Raw genomic sequence first — 16,792 nt, 5'->3', positions numbered from 1 at the left:
TTCAGCATTCCGTGTTCACAACTTGCGACGTCGCATCGTTAGCTATTTGGATATTTGTGTTCAATGTACCTGTTTGAGGCGTCTAAACAGCTGCTGTTTTTTAAATGGACGACAGTCACATTTATAGCCATACAAAGAGACTGGACACACACATTACATAAACACAGTCAAAACTAAAAGCATCGAAAACGGACAAAACCCCAGCTATTGGATCGCAAACCCGATTAAGCTCCAACCCAAAACCCTGAAAAAAAAAGGCTAAGGTGCTCATACTGATAGAGTATGTGTGCGTGCGTGTGTATGGGTGAGAGTAGAAGTAGACTAGTGTGGCTGGGCCGCGCCTTCGCGCGCCTCTTGTTGCGTAATTGACGGGAGATGCGATCAGATGTTAGTTGTTCTTTCCCCAAACGGCTCCTCGACGGCGGGCGGCAGCGCCGCCGCGGACAATCTCACCGGGTCCGACGGCCCCTCGCTGGTCTGCGTGATGAGGACGACTGCACTTTCCGTGTTGGCGGCCACAGGTGGCAGCTCGCGGTGCAGCGGACCGGCGGAGCCGCGGAGGGTTTCGTGTCCGCCGCGTCGAGGACTCGGGCGCGTGCTGCCGGCGAGCGTCCTCGACCTCGAGGGCTCCGGGATGCCGGACTACGGCCAGCTCGCGGAGCCGCTCTGCTCCCGTCTCTCGGAGTCGTGGGCCTGCATGCTGCATCGAAGAGCTCGTCATGGACTCATGGTGCGACACGACGATGTCCCCCTGCATGATGGGTTGAGAACGGAGTAGTCAGGTTTAGTCAGGCTAGCTTCAAGTGGTGTGTATACCTTGGATCAAGATACTGTATATCATTGCTGGTTTCCTAGGAGTATAAACTCCCTCCGGCCAAAATTACTCGTCAAAATATTAAATGTATCTTGACGTTTTTTACATATAGATATATTCGTATTTGGGCAAAATTGAGACAAGTAATACTGGTCGGAGGAAGCTCCGTACAAGACTAAATTTGATCAGCTTCGAATTTGGAGTTTGTTGCAAAGTGAAATCGCGGTTTGAACCAGATAAGTTTATCATCATGCTTGTCATGGAAAAAGCTTCAGAACACTTCCGATCCTTGTATTTTGAGTATATATTTTGAACTTTCGTCTAGCGGTATTCTTGGGACTGAGACGCTAATGAGAATGTGGAAGGAACAGGACGAGACAAGGGAGACAAGGGGATTCGCGAAGTATGGCAAGTTGTGTAGGGCACCGTATGATTCATGAACGGAAACACAATAGCAACAGCTGACAAACGTGGAAAAAATGTGCACAGATAGATCGCTGCTGATCAATATGTTGGGCCGACAATACAAATGCATATGGTGTTATAATTCAGAATCCACGAGCTTATGACAATACAAATGCAGATGGTGTTATACAAATCATACATCAAGTGCACTTGCCTAGTGCGGTAACACAACTACGCAGCGGGAATTTGAAATCTTCAGTTCATCTGTATGAGCAGTCCTGGCAGATGTGAAAAAAGAGGCGCCTGCATGCAAAACAGAGGGAAAAAAACAAGCCATTCACATGCATGAATTGATAAAAGAGAATTAAGACGATAACAAAATGAGCAGAATCAAGTAATATGATATATCTGCACAGATGAAAAATAAATACTCAAATTAGTTGAGGAATGTTCAATAAGTAAACTTACACACCTCGGTATAATGAAGACCTCTTATCAATGCTCGTATCAGCCTATCTAGAAATATATAATGAAAATAAATAGAGGCTGACATAAGTACATAACGCCTTGTCCATCTTCTTCTCTAAATTTTGGTACTCTAGCATATTCTTCTTATCTTTTCTTCCAAATCTGTTGGCAAAATATTTGGATTCTTAAAGCTAAACAACACTTGAGGAGAAAACATGAATCCATTTTTCTTTTGAAAAGGAAGGTACTCTGATCAACAGTAAGTAGTAACTCAAAATAGGATAATTTAAGATAAGATAACAAACACTTAAGTCAGGAACCACATTTGAATTAACCATTGAAATATCAATGGGCACCAAGCAAATACGGAACCCCTCCACTATCAACTACTGTTACATATATCCATGTGTTCTAAGAAGACTTCTGTTCGTAGTGACAAGTTACAAAAGTACATTGACTGATAAGAGCTAAGCACACGGATATCAGAACTAAGCAGACCACACCTGCCACAACATGGAGCATATAATCAACTTTTTGGATGATGCCCTATTCACTGAGGTTATAAAATACGACAAGCTTGATGCAGTTGCTTTTAGATAAATTAACGTACATCTGTAAGCTGGATACTATGTCTAACATAGATCAGCCAAAATCCATAAGCATTCAATAAAGAATCAGATAGAAGAAAAATGGAGATTATTTGTAGATCTGAATTCCATCCTGGACAAATCCTACTAATGGATCCAACCACGAAATATCAAAGCCACATGGGCTTAGTAAGATCATAAAATTCCACAACTGAGATCAGAATCCAGAGGTCCCTTTTAAATATGCCAGTAGATAACTATATTAGATAAATATTTCCTACGTTCATATTGAAGGTTCCGAACTACTCCACTGCACCGAATGAATAAGTGTGCACAACACCGAATGGCCTCTGAACTTGGCTAGTGACTGATTATATGGATGCTTCAAATACCGGGCTTTTGATGGATAAGTCATCCACCTGTAATCCCATTCATGTGCTTTTATTTGGTGTGCAGCTGAAAAGACAGTTGTACAGAAAATGAGATAAAAACAGGGAATATATATAGATCATGAATAAAAAATTGATCTTATGAGTTCAAACAGGAGAAAAACAAAGGCATGGCTGGTGATAACATGTCCTAATAGAAAAGTCTACCATAGTCAGTGAGCTACACTCCTACATATAATTCGGCAAGTCACATTTTGTAAGAGTTGATCATCTAAAAAAATGACTTTACCTTCCTACTTGCCTAGAGCAATTCATTTTCATGTATAACAAATAAATAAATTACTTGTAGAAAGGGTCACGTAAAGTAAGTTTGGTAGTTACTCCATCGTGGAGGACATTTTCCTGACATCCCATAGTTTAATAGTTTGATCCCTGCGATTGGAGATGAAATAACGCCCGTCTCCATGGCTATTAATCCCATCTAAATGACCTGTCAAAGCACCTACTGGTTCCCCTCTCTTCCGGCAGCGCATATCCCACACCTGAATGTTGCAAAACATTGTCTATAAAATCAAGACTCGACAAATATGATTTATGATAACACTATAAGATATGCTAACATGATCTTCAGGCTTTCACTGATTTACATCTCCTATGCAGGTGAAAAAGGAGTCATGGATTTATCCTTTGCCTTATTTCTGGAAGCATAATTTATCATTCCTAGAAGAACTCAAAATCTGACCAAGCAAAAACCATGGAATGGAAAATTGTCTTAATTCAATTATAGCAAAATCCATATTGTATCTGTTGTGCTAATGTGAAAATCCATATCTCTATTTACATATACATATTGTGTTGCAAGTGGATCTTTTGTACAACTATGCAACTCCAAGTGAATGAATGGATAATTTAAGACCTGCAGCTATGCTCACACGAAACACTTTCAGGATTCAAATGACAATCGATTTAGTTTTATTGAACGATCAGAATAGTGTCATATATCATCAATTCCAGCAGATCACTTCTCTACATGTGTAAGCTTGTAGTGCAAGCAGGAACTGTCTGCTGCTTACTGCTGCTGCTGCTGCTACCTGCTACCAAGCACAAGCATGCAGCAAAACAAGAGATAAAAAGATTTTTATTCTTTCTAACAAGTTTTGAAATAATTCAATTTTCCAAGTAATGTGTCATCTGCCACGACAGCATTTGCAATAAAACAAAAAAAACAGTCACCAAATGTGCCTCAGTTCGGTTGCCAATCAGACAGGGTGTGCCACCTTCCATCTATTTAATGTTAGGACTACGCGTTGATTGCTTTATAAATTACAGTACCTGAGCACAAGGGACTGGTCACAAGGGACTGGCACTGGCTCTTCCTTCTGTCTTCTTCCCTCGCCAGAACAAGCAGAGTTGACCTCATCTCCTCAACACAAAGAGGCTACAATAAGTACAATTCATGAACAGTTCATCAAAACTTCTGCTCGAAGTCCTTCGGCATTTGAATCTGCAAAATACAGATGGCAAATAATTGAGAAAACAAATCGGAGAAGAAACATTGTCAAAGCATAAACATTTCGAGTAATAGGCACGCAAACTTGTTAGTAGAAGGATGGCCGGTACCAATCCAAGCTTTTAGACAGAGATCAATCCATGTCCACAGATGCAATAGATAAAACAGTTGATAAATAAGAAGAGCGGTGTGGCAGCCAGATTTGTTTACCTTTGTATTCTCGTACTTGGCCTGAATCACGTGAGCAATTGTGTGTTCTTCATATCACTGCATATAGTGTAGGTTCTGGAAGCATTTCTCATAAGCCTGCAAAATAAAATAACACATCTCATGTCAGAGCTAAAATTTTCAGTTGAGGCGTTGAATTTCAGATGAAGCATAAAAGTAGCAAGTCACCCGGTCAAAAAAGAGAGTAGCACATCACTATTTAGAATATCTGCAGACATGAGAAATCACCAAGGATTAACCAGATGGACAGACACAAAATAAAGGATTCAGTATGACTGTATTTTGGAGAAATTTTCAGTAAAAATGCTAACTATAGGCCATAGTGCCATGGTGAACCATGAAAATTTGTTTTAAGAGGAACTAAATGTCATAATCGTATCACCAGATTTAACACAACATTATGCAACAACAATAATATATGGAAATAGTCAGAAATTTGAGTTCACGGAGACGTCGGAGAGCACGAGAAGTTCTGAAATGAAGAAGGCACAGGCAAATGCTTCACCGTCAATATCATTAATCTGTGTGCTACCCCTGAATATGCACATGCGCACATGCTCACACTGCCTAGTAGCCTACAAACGCTGACATCATGATTAAAAAAATGGGCATACAGCGAAAACCCAAAAAAGGAAAAGGGAAACTGTTAGATATGATGGCATAAAAGAAGGGACAGAAGAGGTAAAATCATTAGTTGAAACAGCAAGTTCGAATATTTCTTCCTCGTTCTGGTACAAGACCAGCTTGAGAATGTCTTGCCTCACGTCTAGATAAGCAGTGGCGTGGAGGGGCTCATGTCAGACATGATAGCAGAAGAAGAAACCACAGGGAGAGGTGCTACAGTCAAACCTGCAGTTCGAACGGTGCTTGCTACAAGAACTCCAACTGATACACGCACAACTCTACTGTCTTCTCCGGACATGAAACGCCCCACTACAACGCCTGATGCTGATGGCGCCCTCCAGATCAACAAGAAGCTGAAACCGGCTTCTGATGGTGACCACCTGTACTTCATCCATCCTTTCATGTGCATGCACGCTTCTTTTATTTCATTATGCATGCACGAGTTACTTATTCACTTTTTTTATGTTTTTTTTTAGATACAGCTTCAGGCACAGCAACTGGTGCAACATCATCCCACCAATCGCCCGAAGTTAAAGACCTCAAGGTCTTCCTTGAGAGGTACCAATGGTTGTGGTCCGTCGCAAGTCCGTTCTCCACCAAAGCTGCCCCTTCTTCCCGCGAGATACCGCCGAGCCTCATCGTACCTGAAGGCAAGAATGCCCTCGAGCGACGAGCCCAGAAATTCCTCCTGTCAGATCTCGGAGACATTCGAAAGGCCCTAAGGGCAGAGCCTCTAGACAAGCAGCACACCATTGAGATGATACAGTGTGTTGTTAGTTCTTGGAGCGATGCATACAAAAGAGATATCCCCAATGACCTTGGCACCCTCATTACCCACCTGAGAGCCTTGTTGTCTCGTCTACAGGGCGTGAGCAGCTAGAGCACTCCGCACGAGACGACTCCGACAAGAGAGCAGACCAGCTCAATGCTGGAGAAGCTTGAGACAGCCCAAACTTGCACCCTTCGCTAAAATGAAACATTCGCCTGCTCAATGCTGGAGAAGCTTGTTTCATTTTAGCGAAGGGTGTAAATTTCTTCACGCTTCCGTGCTTCTGCTGTCATCTGCTCGTGTGCCTCCGCGATCTCTTGTTTCTTCTTTCAGAGGCCTATCATGTCAGCGACATGCGCCTGAAGGCGCTGACAGTCTACTGTAAGGCGAGTCAGGATGGTCGTGACCTCAGTTTGGGTTATCTCAAGCTTCTCCAGCATTGAGCGCGTCTGCTCTCTTGTGGGACTCGTCTCATGCGGAGTGCTCGAGCTGCTCGCGCCCTGTAGACGAGACACCAAGGCTCTCAGGTGGGCAATGAGGGTGCCAAGGTCATTGGGGATATCTCCTTTATATGCATCGATTCAAGAACTAACATCACACTCATCTCAATGGTGTGCTGCTTGTCTAGAAGCTCTACCCTTAGGGCTCTTGAATGTCCCCAGATCTGAAGGGAGAAATTTCTGGGCTCGTCGCTCGAGGGCATTCTTGCCTTCAGGTAGGATGAGGCTCGGCAGTGTCCCGCAGGAAGAAGGAGCAACTTTGGTGGAGAATAGACTAGCGCCGGACCACACCCATTGGTACCTCTCAAGGAAGACCTTGAGGTCTTTAACTTCGTGCGATTGGTGGGATGATGCTGCACGAATTGTTGTGCCTAAAGCCGCATATAAAAAAAATAAGAAAGTGAATAAGTTGCTTGTGCATGCATGCTGATGTAAAAGAAGCGTGTATGCACATGAAAGGATGGATGAAGTATAGGTGCTCACCATCAGAAGCCAATTTCGGCTTCTTGTTGATCGTGAGGGCGCCATCAGCATCAAGCGTTGTAGTGGGGCATTTCTTGTCAGGAGAAGACAGTGGAGTCGTGCGTGCATTAGCTGGAGTTCTTGTAGCAAGCACCGTTGGAGCTGCTGCAGGTTTGACCGCAGCACCTCTCCGTGTGGTTTCTTCTTCTGCTATCATGTCTCACATGTGCCTCTCCACGCCGCGGCTTATTTGGACGTGAGGCAAAACATTCTCATGCTGGCCCTATACAAGAATGAGGAAGAAATATGATTAGGCAATTTGGCTTGGCTCCCTTCTTGCTTGGAGGGGCAGGAGGCGAATCTCTGGTCTTGCTTCTGTCCGAAGATGATCCCTAGACGTCATTGTTGCGTTCTTGCCGAGCCGCCGCGCTGGTTCCTTGGGTCTGCCCAAGCGGGAGTACAACACAAATCCGGCGATACCCGGGTTGATCGACGGAAACCGGAAGGTGTGGTGATCCACTAGGAGTTGCCGTGGAGAGAAGCAAGAACGTCTAGCTAGCTACCTCCCGGAGGATTTATATAGTCCTAGCAGATGCAACCGTAAAAAAAATCTAGCAGTTAGAGGTTGTTGCAGATATCAAGGGATTGAGAAATGGGTTGTATGTACCGAAAGTGTCTAAACTGCCCTATATGTAGCGTTCAGCCGGAATAAAATCTTTCACCAAGTTAAGTTCAATCAATTCACGCTTGATCTTACTTGGTGAGGGGGCAATTTGTTCGATGGATTTTTGTACATATCTCATTGGAGATTGATGAGTTTGAAGTATAATCTACACCGGTGTATGTATATATATAAATATACGCATGCATGGTACTTGTTGATACGGTCACGTCGTTCCTCATCTACCACTGCGGCCAGCTATCATCAATCTAACGGAGAAGAGATAACCATTAATTCTCCATTCGTCTACTAGAACGAGTGGCCGATAGAAGGGATATGCTCTCCCAGCACAACTACTGCCGATACTTGCGCGGCTCCTCGTTATCCATTCCTGCACATAGCCTGCTAGCTGCTGCCTATAAAAGGCACAAACACCAGCGCTCAACGGACTCACGCACTCACAACCACAGGAGAACACACAGAGACACAGACGAAACACAACACGGGAAGAAGTCAGCCGAAGCAAGACGAAGCAAACAAGTTCACGAAGAAGGCCACGTCCCCATTGGTGAAGACAAGGTTGACTCTCTCTCCATCTCCCTCCCTCTCCTCTTTCTTTCTCTCTATCTCTCTCTACTGCATCTGGAGCTGCTGTGGGTCGACGACGTCCGCATATGGCCCGGTTTGCTAACAAGCAGACCGCCGGCGTCTCTGCCGGCGTGCACTGAATATGGCGTCACGGCTGGAGTACACTGCAGTTCGTCGAGCTCGTCAACGTGCGGCCCGCGGCACCGGCGTTACAGAGGACGGAGCTCGCCCACAATTGCAGCCTGCCAACAACACGACATCGACGCCATGGTGGATGGGGTTAGCCAACACCTGCAGCCTACCACGGTGCCGCCGGGGCTTTTTTTTATCATCAAGTCATCACGCGCTCGGCAGAGGCATCACCATGCTCGAGCTCGCCTATGGCACCAGGACCAGGCTTCGCCAACAAGCAGCCCGCCAACACTGACCGACCAGTAGCTCGTGGTCGCATCGGCGCGTGGACTGAAGCTAGCTACACCACTTTGCCATCAAGCTGAACGGTGGAAACCAGCGTCATCTCGGAGTTCACCAGGGCGTCTGGAGCTCATCACCCGCATGATGAGGAGGACATCACCATGAAGCGAGAGCTGTTGCGGAGGAGACGTCCGTGTGGCCGCCGGGATCACCATCACCATGATGTACGTCAGAGCCGCTGCGGAGGAGACGTCCGCGTTTCCGCCGAGATCGCTGTCGTTGTGCTCACTACCTTGACGCTCGACCAAGACGAGAGGGCGCGCCGACGCGTACGACGTCCGCCGTGTCAACCCGGCGTCCAACTGAGGGCGTCGCTAGTGGCTGCGTCGATCACGCGGACAAGTGCGCGCGCCGGTTTTTAAACCGGTGCCTGTCTTTATTGACCACATGCTCATGCAAGGCCCACGTGGCTTAATTGGAGGTATCTCGCGGTGCAACTCGCATGAGTAATTAGCCTTCCGAGGCCTCGGAAAACAGGAGACCGCAATCGCCATAGTCAGGCTGGCCGCGCTATATAGTAGGCCACGGAGCGCACACTCCAGGGAATTATATTGGTTATCGTTGAGATTAATAAAATACCTTTACCATGTTTTTTATTTGTGTATCACGATACACCGGCACACCCGCAAACACAAATACACACGCTACAGTCCCTTTTCTTACCCTGGTGCGTAGAGATACACTCCACCCCTCCTCTGTAGTGTTTTCTCATGTCAAACAGCACGTTAGTTAGCACCAACAGGAGATAGGCTTGTAAGGAATCGTATTATCAGATTGAACATATAGTATCGCAGAACACCAATCAAAGCACGGCTGCACGAGGAAACAAACCCTCCGTGTCGTCCGACGGTGGCGACCCGAGGGCTCTGCCAATCCCCCCCGCTGGCAAATCCCTATCACCGGCCTCATTCCGCCGCGGCGGGCCTCGTTCCCAAAAAGACAGGGGCCTTCGGGCGACGTTGAGCGTGCGGTGGAGCTTCGGATCTGGGGCGGCAGCCCCTCGGTGGCTTTCCTGGCGGCGGCGGTCACTCGTGGCCGCGTGCGCGGCGCAGCGATTTGATGTTTTGGCGGAGCTTCCTACACTGGTGCATGTTGCAGCTCTTCCCTGTGTGCCCAGCGACGTGCGATGAGGCAGGCTCCTGGTGTGTTTGCCTCAGGGGTGGAGTAGCCTAGCCTCGTGGAGGCATGGGCTTGCCGTCGGGTGGCGCGGCAACGGCATCCGGTGGCGCGTCTTTGCCGGTGTCCTCCTGCTGCTCTCGTCGTGGCGGATTTGGGAGGCATTGCTCCGATTCTATCGGGGCTGGCGATGGCGGCGTTACCTTGTTGAAGGCATCGTCGGCTCCTCGTTTCTCCGCCTCCCGCTCAGATGTTCCGTGGGGGACCCTAGACCTGGGTCTCCTGGGTCGGACGATGGCGACACTTTTGGTGTTGTTTTCTCTCTTGGGAGCATCGTTTTGGAACACGTGCTGGCCGCCCCAAATCAGGCCTGGCAAGTTATGATGCTTCGATCTTTGTCCTGAAGATGGGTTGGTGAAAGACGGTGGCAGCTATTTCTGGAGTGTGAGCAAATGGCACATGCTAAGGATTTGCTTGACCAGTTGTGCCCAGTGCGATGGTATGCGGTTAGCGCATGCGGTCCCGATAATGACCACCCTCTTCGTCGGGCCTGTAGCCATATATTGGTGGTGGCTTTGGATTGTTTAATCGGTTTAATCGATTTATTTATTTTGTCAGGTTTATTAATAAATCAATAAGACTGATATAGGGGCCGAGGGTTCAGCCTTCTTTTCAAAAAGAAAAAAAGACCAATCAAAGCAGTACACAAACCAGGCAGGAGGAGGTCGATAGAGATGGGGACGTATCGTACCTCGCATGCGGGAGGAGGAGAGGGAGTGGTGTGGTCTGCCGCGGCCGGTCAAAACCGCCTCCGCCTCGGCTGCCGGTGGAGTGTCGCTTCCCTAGCACGAGCGCCTGCTCATCGATCTGCCGGTGGAGTGCTCCTGCCCTAGCATGAGCGCCGCGGCTGTGGCCAACGTCTTCTCATCGATCTCCACGGGACGGCGGAGGGATTCCTAGAGACCGCATATCGCAGGAGGCAGGCGAGGCGGCGGCGGTGAATCAAGCATCGTGTGATGTCTGTGCGGCGTGGTGAATCCATCGATCCAATCGAAGAGGATTCCATTGGGCCGTATTTTTTTGGTGGGCCAATCGAAGAGGATTCCATCATTCACCCTTTTATTTGAGCCAATTCCATCATTCCCAAGAAAGCTCGGGCTTGACAAATTTGCGCGAGCTTAGCATCAAGCCGAACTCAGACTCAACTTACACGGCCCAGCCAAATACTGCGCAGCCAGACGAGTCCGGGCGGCTGAGAATAGCTCCGGCCAAGCCCAGTGAACTCAGCCCACACGTACGCACACCCGTAAAGGCTTCCGATGGGCCGGTCCATCACCATCTCGGGCTGAAAATCTCAACGCTCAGGTGCTGTCTCGATCCCCCTAAAAGAAAGTGCTGTCTCGAGCTCCACGACCTGGCATGCAGCTCACCTCGCCTCCTGAAGCGCGGCGCTTGACACCACGCACCGAAACCTGCAAAACGCGCAGTGCACCGGCCCTGCCCCGCTCTAGTGCGATCCATGTTGACCAACGACCACCATGGAATAGTAGATTTGAGTGAGATTTCTGCTGCGTTATGGCAGGGCCAGAAGGCATGGTCCCCTGTGGCTATGGCGGGTGAGGCCAATGATTGCAGCTGGCCAGCGATAGAAAACTCGTCGGAGACTGTCCTCGGCTTGCCCGGCAAGGCGACACGTGCCCCAGGCGCTGCGTCATCCGACGTATGCCTCAGGGATGATGGGCCTGTCAGCCTGTCAGGGGGCGGGGGGGGGGGGGGGGGGGGCGGTGGCTGGTAAAAAAAAAATGGTTACGCCTTCCCAAAAGGCTGCGCTCTTGCTTGTAAAGCCAGACAGCAGCCCAAAGCCTGACTGACTGCCCATCATCTGCTCCTGCGATCTTTTATTTTGTTTAGAAAAGGCACGTGCCGACGTCGATCGATCTGCGTAGCATGAGCTCATGGATCGGATTCCGATGCTTGATCATTTCACAGCCCGGGCCCCGACCTTATCCAATCGAGCTGACGACACATCTCCTCTCCCCTCATCATACCGGTGAACAGAAAAGCAAAAGAGTTGCATGAATAATACAACATACACATATAAATACTGAATACACTACTCACAGATGCTAAAGGAGTGCGGCCAAAGGCAAGCGGGTGAAACCAAAGCGAAGCAAAGGCGCGCCTCCTTTTGGCGCAGCCCTCCTCTAGCGGCGGTGCAACGCATGTGCCACTGTCGACTTGTTCCGCTGCGTAGTGTGTGTGTGTGTGGCGTGGCGTTGGTGTAAAGTGGCGATCGGCCCGGTGGATGGACGGATCGGTCACATGGCGTGGCATCATTGAACACACGCGCGGGGCCCTGCATGCATGCTCGCCCCTGCCTGAGACGGCCACGGCCGACGACGATGATTGGCTTGCCCGTGGCTCGCGCCATGCGCAGGCGGCAGGCTGGAGTTATCACGCATGGCCCCATATACTGGCATTTCCGTATTTATGCGTGTAGTCTCGTTGTGTGTATCCGTCTCGTGTCATGTACACGTCTCCGTGGATCCAACGCTGCGTTTTACTTTACTATCCCATTCTGTTCGTTCGTTCCTGTGTGGAGCAGAGTCTCCAAGATCCAGCGCTGAGTTTGGAGCTCAAGCAGCGCGCTCGATCGAGCAGCGGCACCGGGCACGTGATGCCATGGGTGATTGGGTGCCTCGCACGCACGTGAGAGCGGGGGGGGGGGGGGGGGGGGGGCGGCGCGGGGGCGGGCTCTCTCGTATCCTGCGTGGTGACAACGGGCGCCAAGATTCGGCAGAATGTCGATCGGATCCAAGCGCCGCCAGCCTGGCGGTCCAACATTGCCATACGCGGCGCGGGCAGGGGCCCGCCTGCCATAACTTGCACTGCACCCGGAGCAGTCGGAGGTCCTGCTCAACTCGAGGGCACCGCACCGTGGATAGCGACCGACGATGCAAACGCAAATAGTACTACTAGTGCACGCGTGTCACGTACCATGCTGTCACTGGATTAGTGTCACTTGTTAGTCAGCTTTATCGTTAATTCACCTTCCATGCTCTGAGGCTCTGACTCTCGCGGTGGCATGGTTTCTCCATCTTGCTGAGGCATGGAGTAAGATGTATCCATTGTCCTTGAATATTATGTTCATGTTTTTCTCCCCAAGGCAAGTGCATTAAAATATTGTGGAGGGCAATGAATATATTGTTTTCTTGATAACATTGTTAAGGTGCAATATAATGTTGAAATGATTAAACTGCAATTTCAAAAAAAAAATCGGCATCTACATCAATCAATGCACACAACCAATTTTATTGCAATTTCAGCAGATACGAGTCATGCAATTCACGGATCAGAGAGCATGGATACGAAAAAAAAGCCAGCGAAAGTGAACTATCTGTAGCAGCTGAGTTGATATCTTGATCCCAATTGTGACGATCGAGAGACCGGGTATCATCACAAGGAAATTGTTAGGCCGGAAATAAGCGTATTTTACCGAATTGCTGCTCGATGATCCGAATTGTTGTATGTTGTATGTCTATGTAATATTTGTATGTTATATCCAGAGCATCCGACATGTCTTCTATTTTATTTTTCCTACAAGGATCCTGTGTAGAAAATTCCTTATCCTTAATTTTTTTTTCTACCGACTTAATTCTACGCCGTAAACATTAAGTTTTGGGAGTGTCTATTTGTCAGTCGACAATCGTAGCCATCAAATGAAAATCTTCTTGTCCATCAGATATATATTAATCTTACACGAATCTCAATGTTTAAATCAAAAGATTGTTATCGTCGACGAAAAAATAGTTATTTCTCAGTCACCTAAAAAATAGCAAAACCGTAAAAAAATTTGTCCTAAACTCAGAGTCGAGAAAAAAAAACTATTTCGGAATAGAAGGAAGCACGACGTTTGGTAGCTAAATGATGGCTACTTAAGGCGATGTCTGCCACTGCTCATTGCTCGGCCTTGTCGATCTCGTCGCACTACTAGCTATGAAATTGATCCATCGATGGAACTACTCGCAGCGTTGCTGTCGATCGTCGTCGGGCTCACGCGTCGCTTGCATGCAAGCACTTCCGCCTTCCGGTCAAAGCACAGTCCCCGCGACCTCTGAGGATGCATGCGTGGAGCCGGGCAGCACATGCAGATGCAGCGATCAGAAAAATGGAAAATAAGATAATGGCATAGCAACTTAGCAAGGGAAGACATCAATAGTATAGTGATCGTGGAATGTTCTTCAGGGGACCAAGAAACGCAGGGTTACGGACGCTGCTGATTGCTGATCGAGGTTCTGATCATAGCGCGCATCTGTTTTTCCACATGCACAACCTCCCATAGGCCACAAGCCTGATGCACCGGGCGTCATGGGTCGATCTCATGGATAAGGTGTAATGGTGAGGTCCAGCTAGAGTATATACGATCCTTAATTCGTCCATAGTGGTGGCCAACAATGTGATCGATCGACATCGAGATGTTGATATTGTGTATGTATATGGTGTGTGGTCATTGGCCGGGTCATGCATTATACGTAGGAACATTATGGGAGCGCGCATGGTATGGAGAGAACGTCAAGCCTGGAGGAATTATTGGACGGACAAATCCAGTGCTATCTACCGCCAGCTCGATCGGCTAGCTGCAGCCTGCAGTAGCTAGTTAATTGGCACACGAACACGGCTGTCCGATCGATTACGTGAACGTGCAGATCGATCGTTCCTTGTTAAACTAGCGGTTGAGCATGGCCAATCTTTTATAATGATGACTCTCTAGTCTGTATACTAGCTGATAAAATTAAGCATACATGTGTGATGTAGTACAAGATTGTTAACTTGCAATGCTGGTATATTCTCCAGATCGACATATTGTGATACAATTGATGGGTTTGACCTATCAATGAAGTGACCAATATGAGGGCATTGTCCCCCATATGGCCATAAGGCTGCGTGTAAACCAATCACAATCGCCAATGCCAACCACAACCAGCATGCATTGCCCCCAACACGAAGTATGTGTTCAGCATGTGCCATGCTCCCTCTCTAATTAACCCGCCTCCATTATGCGTCCACACACATAGTATTACGCATGTTACGACGAATTATAAGTTAGTTGTTCTTCCTCCTTTTAGGCCACCAGAAAACATTTCCTTTCGTGCTTTCTGCTGTGCGTTTCATGAGCAGCACTGCGTAGTCTGTTTTCCTCTGGCCTATTCTTGTTGTCGTCGCAGCTGCTGCTATGATGGTCGTTGGCTGGCCCTCTGCTCTGCATACGTCAACCTCAGGCTAGCATTTCTCCACGTGCTTTGCATCACGCAGTTTAGTTAGCTAGCTAATGATGTTCGCCAGAAGTGGATGTGACACAGAAAAATATTAATTCGCCAGCTCTGACTAACTAATGTGCAAAAGGCCTCCTCCTTTTTCGTCGTTGCACTCAGCATGCACCCCGTGAGCTAATTAACTAGCTAGTGCTACAATTTGGACAGCCCATGGTTGGTTCTTCAATGCCGCTTTTCGTCAGCTAGCAACTCTCCGTCCCTACCTCTACGTTTAGTGATCAGTTGGTAATTCGATATCAGATCGTATCATGCATTTTTATTGCTAGTACTGGCAACTTGCTCCGGATTAGCAACTCGATCAGCTCTGAGATATGATTCGGCAGGTCGTTTTGAAGATCAACAATTTTCCTCTTGCAAAAGGCGAATTAACATCTTTCATGTCCTGGATAATGGCAGCCTACAGGGTCCCCTGGTTATCTGTTAGTAGTAACCATGTTCCATGCATGCATGTCTACTAGGCCCCAGCATGACGCTGCTTAAACGGGGCTTGGGTTTCTGTTGCATGTGATGTGCTCCTGCTTTGGGGGTATCAAGATCAGGCTGGAATCGCAAGCAACTTGCAAAGTACTAACATTCCCTCCGTATACTAATTAGATAAGAAAAGGCGATTCTTCTTGTCAATAATTTCACATTCCTTAATTTGGACGACATTCTTTTTCAAAACCTTTTAAATTTGTCTTGCCTTACGAATGAATTCTTGTGAAATCTAGTTAATTAGGAGATATCATCTGCACGTATACCCTGCACCGCTACAACCTATATACGGCGGCATGCCAGCGGAATGGCACATATCTCTATCGATCACTTTTTTCCTACGCGAAAAAAAAGTGATCTTGGGAGGGAATTTCATTCAATATAATTAACCCGTCGTTCGTAATTTAAGTTATTTTGACATCATGACAATTATATCTCGTTTGGTATAACCCAACCTATTTGATCGTTTGTTTGACCCTTTTTTGTCTTCACTTGCCTAGCTATTTTCTGCAGTAATCATAAGTTCAATATCTGCAAACCGAGTCTTAAAAGGTTTGGGTGTTTGGCTACCTCCTTATTTCTTATCAATTTTTAGGCACATGGGTTTATGAAATCCGGGTGCAACCGTTCGGAGATGGTCGCACGGAAACTCTTCAGCCGGTTTGGGTGGCGTGCTGCCTTTAGGCTGGAAGGATCTTGATGTGTTCCTTTCAGTTTTATTTCTTATTTTACGAGATGTAACTTTGAGACTTGTACTGAGAATGTTTTAACAATTAATGGCTGTGTGCATCAATCGATGCTGAGGCCGGGGATATTTGCTCCTTTTTTAAAAAAAGAGCATTCATAGGCATATGGAGTATAAGATAAAATGTGACAGGAAGATCATCGGTAACAACATTTTTTTTATCTACCTCATATATATTTCTACGTAAAGGATTCTCCGTGCTATCTTGAAATATAAGCACATCAGACCATATGGCGCCCAAACTATCTAGACCGAAATACAAGTTTATTAAACTCCCAGAGGAGGAGAGGAGCCTATAAAAAAATCTTCGCAGAAAAATTAAGAACGCGTGAGGCACCTGATTACGATAGTGAAGAGATTGCGGGTGGCAATCGGGTGGGTCTGGACGGACAAACCTCATCCAGATTCATATACATATCCACCTCCACGCCCATTGTTCTTCCGTGAGACTACTCATGGGACACATCCATATATCCCAGGGCATATCAAGCTTAGTACGTGTCTGGCCCCACTTGATTTTCCACTCTTTATATCAAGCATATAGTATACACAGGCTGCCCCGACTCGGTTCATGAATACATCCTTGCTCCCTTTCAATTTTTATCTTGGATCGATATATCCATGGATATCCGGTTCCAAAGATGG

At 47.3% G+C, this 16,792-nt stretch overlaps 1 long non-coding RNA gene across 1 annotated transcript; it reads right to left on the bottom strand.

Annotated features, from left to right (window-relative positions):
- Nucleotides 1-1,316: 1,316 nt before the first annotated feature.
- LOC112271780 lies at nt 1,317-5,296 on the bottom strand. Its single transcript, XR_002965184.1, has 5 exons — nt 4,570-5,296; nt 4,384-4,479; nt 3,996-4,167; nt 3,045-3,205; nt 1,317-2,730 (listed from the first exon to the last, which is right to left on the bottom strand). It is a non-coding gene; the product is annotated as an uncharacterized LOC112271780 (long non-coding RNA).
- Nucleotides 5,297-16,792: the final 11,496 nt, after the last annotated feature.

This window comes from Brachypodium distachyon, chromosome 3, assembly GCF_000005505.3.
Source record: "Brachypodium distachyon strain Bd21 chromosome 3, Brachypodium_distachyon_v3.0, whole genome shotgun sequence".
Lineage (NCBI taxonomy): Eukaryota > Viridiplantae > Streptophyta > Magnoliopsida > Poales > Poaceae > Brachypodium > Brachypodium distachyon.
The sequence above is the reverse complement of the archived record's forward strand: the minus strand, read 5'-3'. Positions and strand labels throughout refer to the sequence as shown.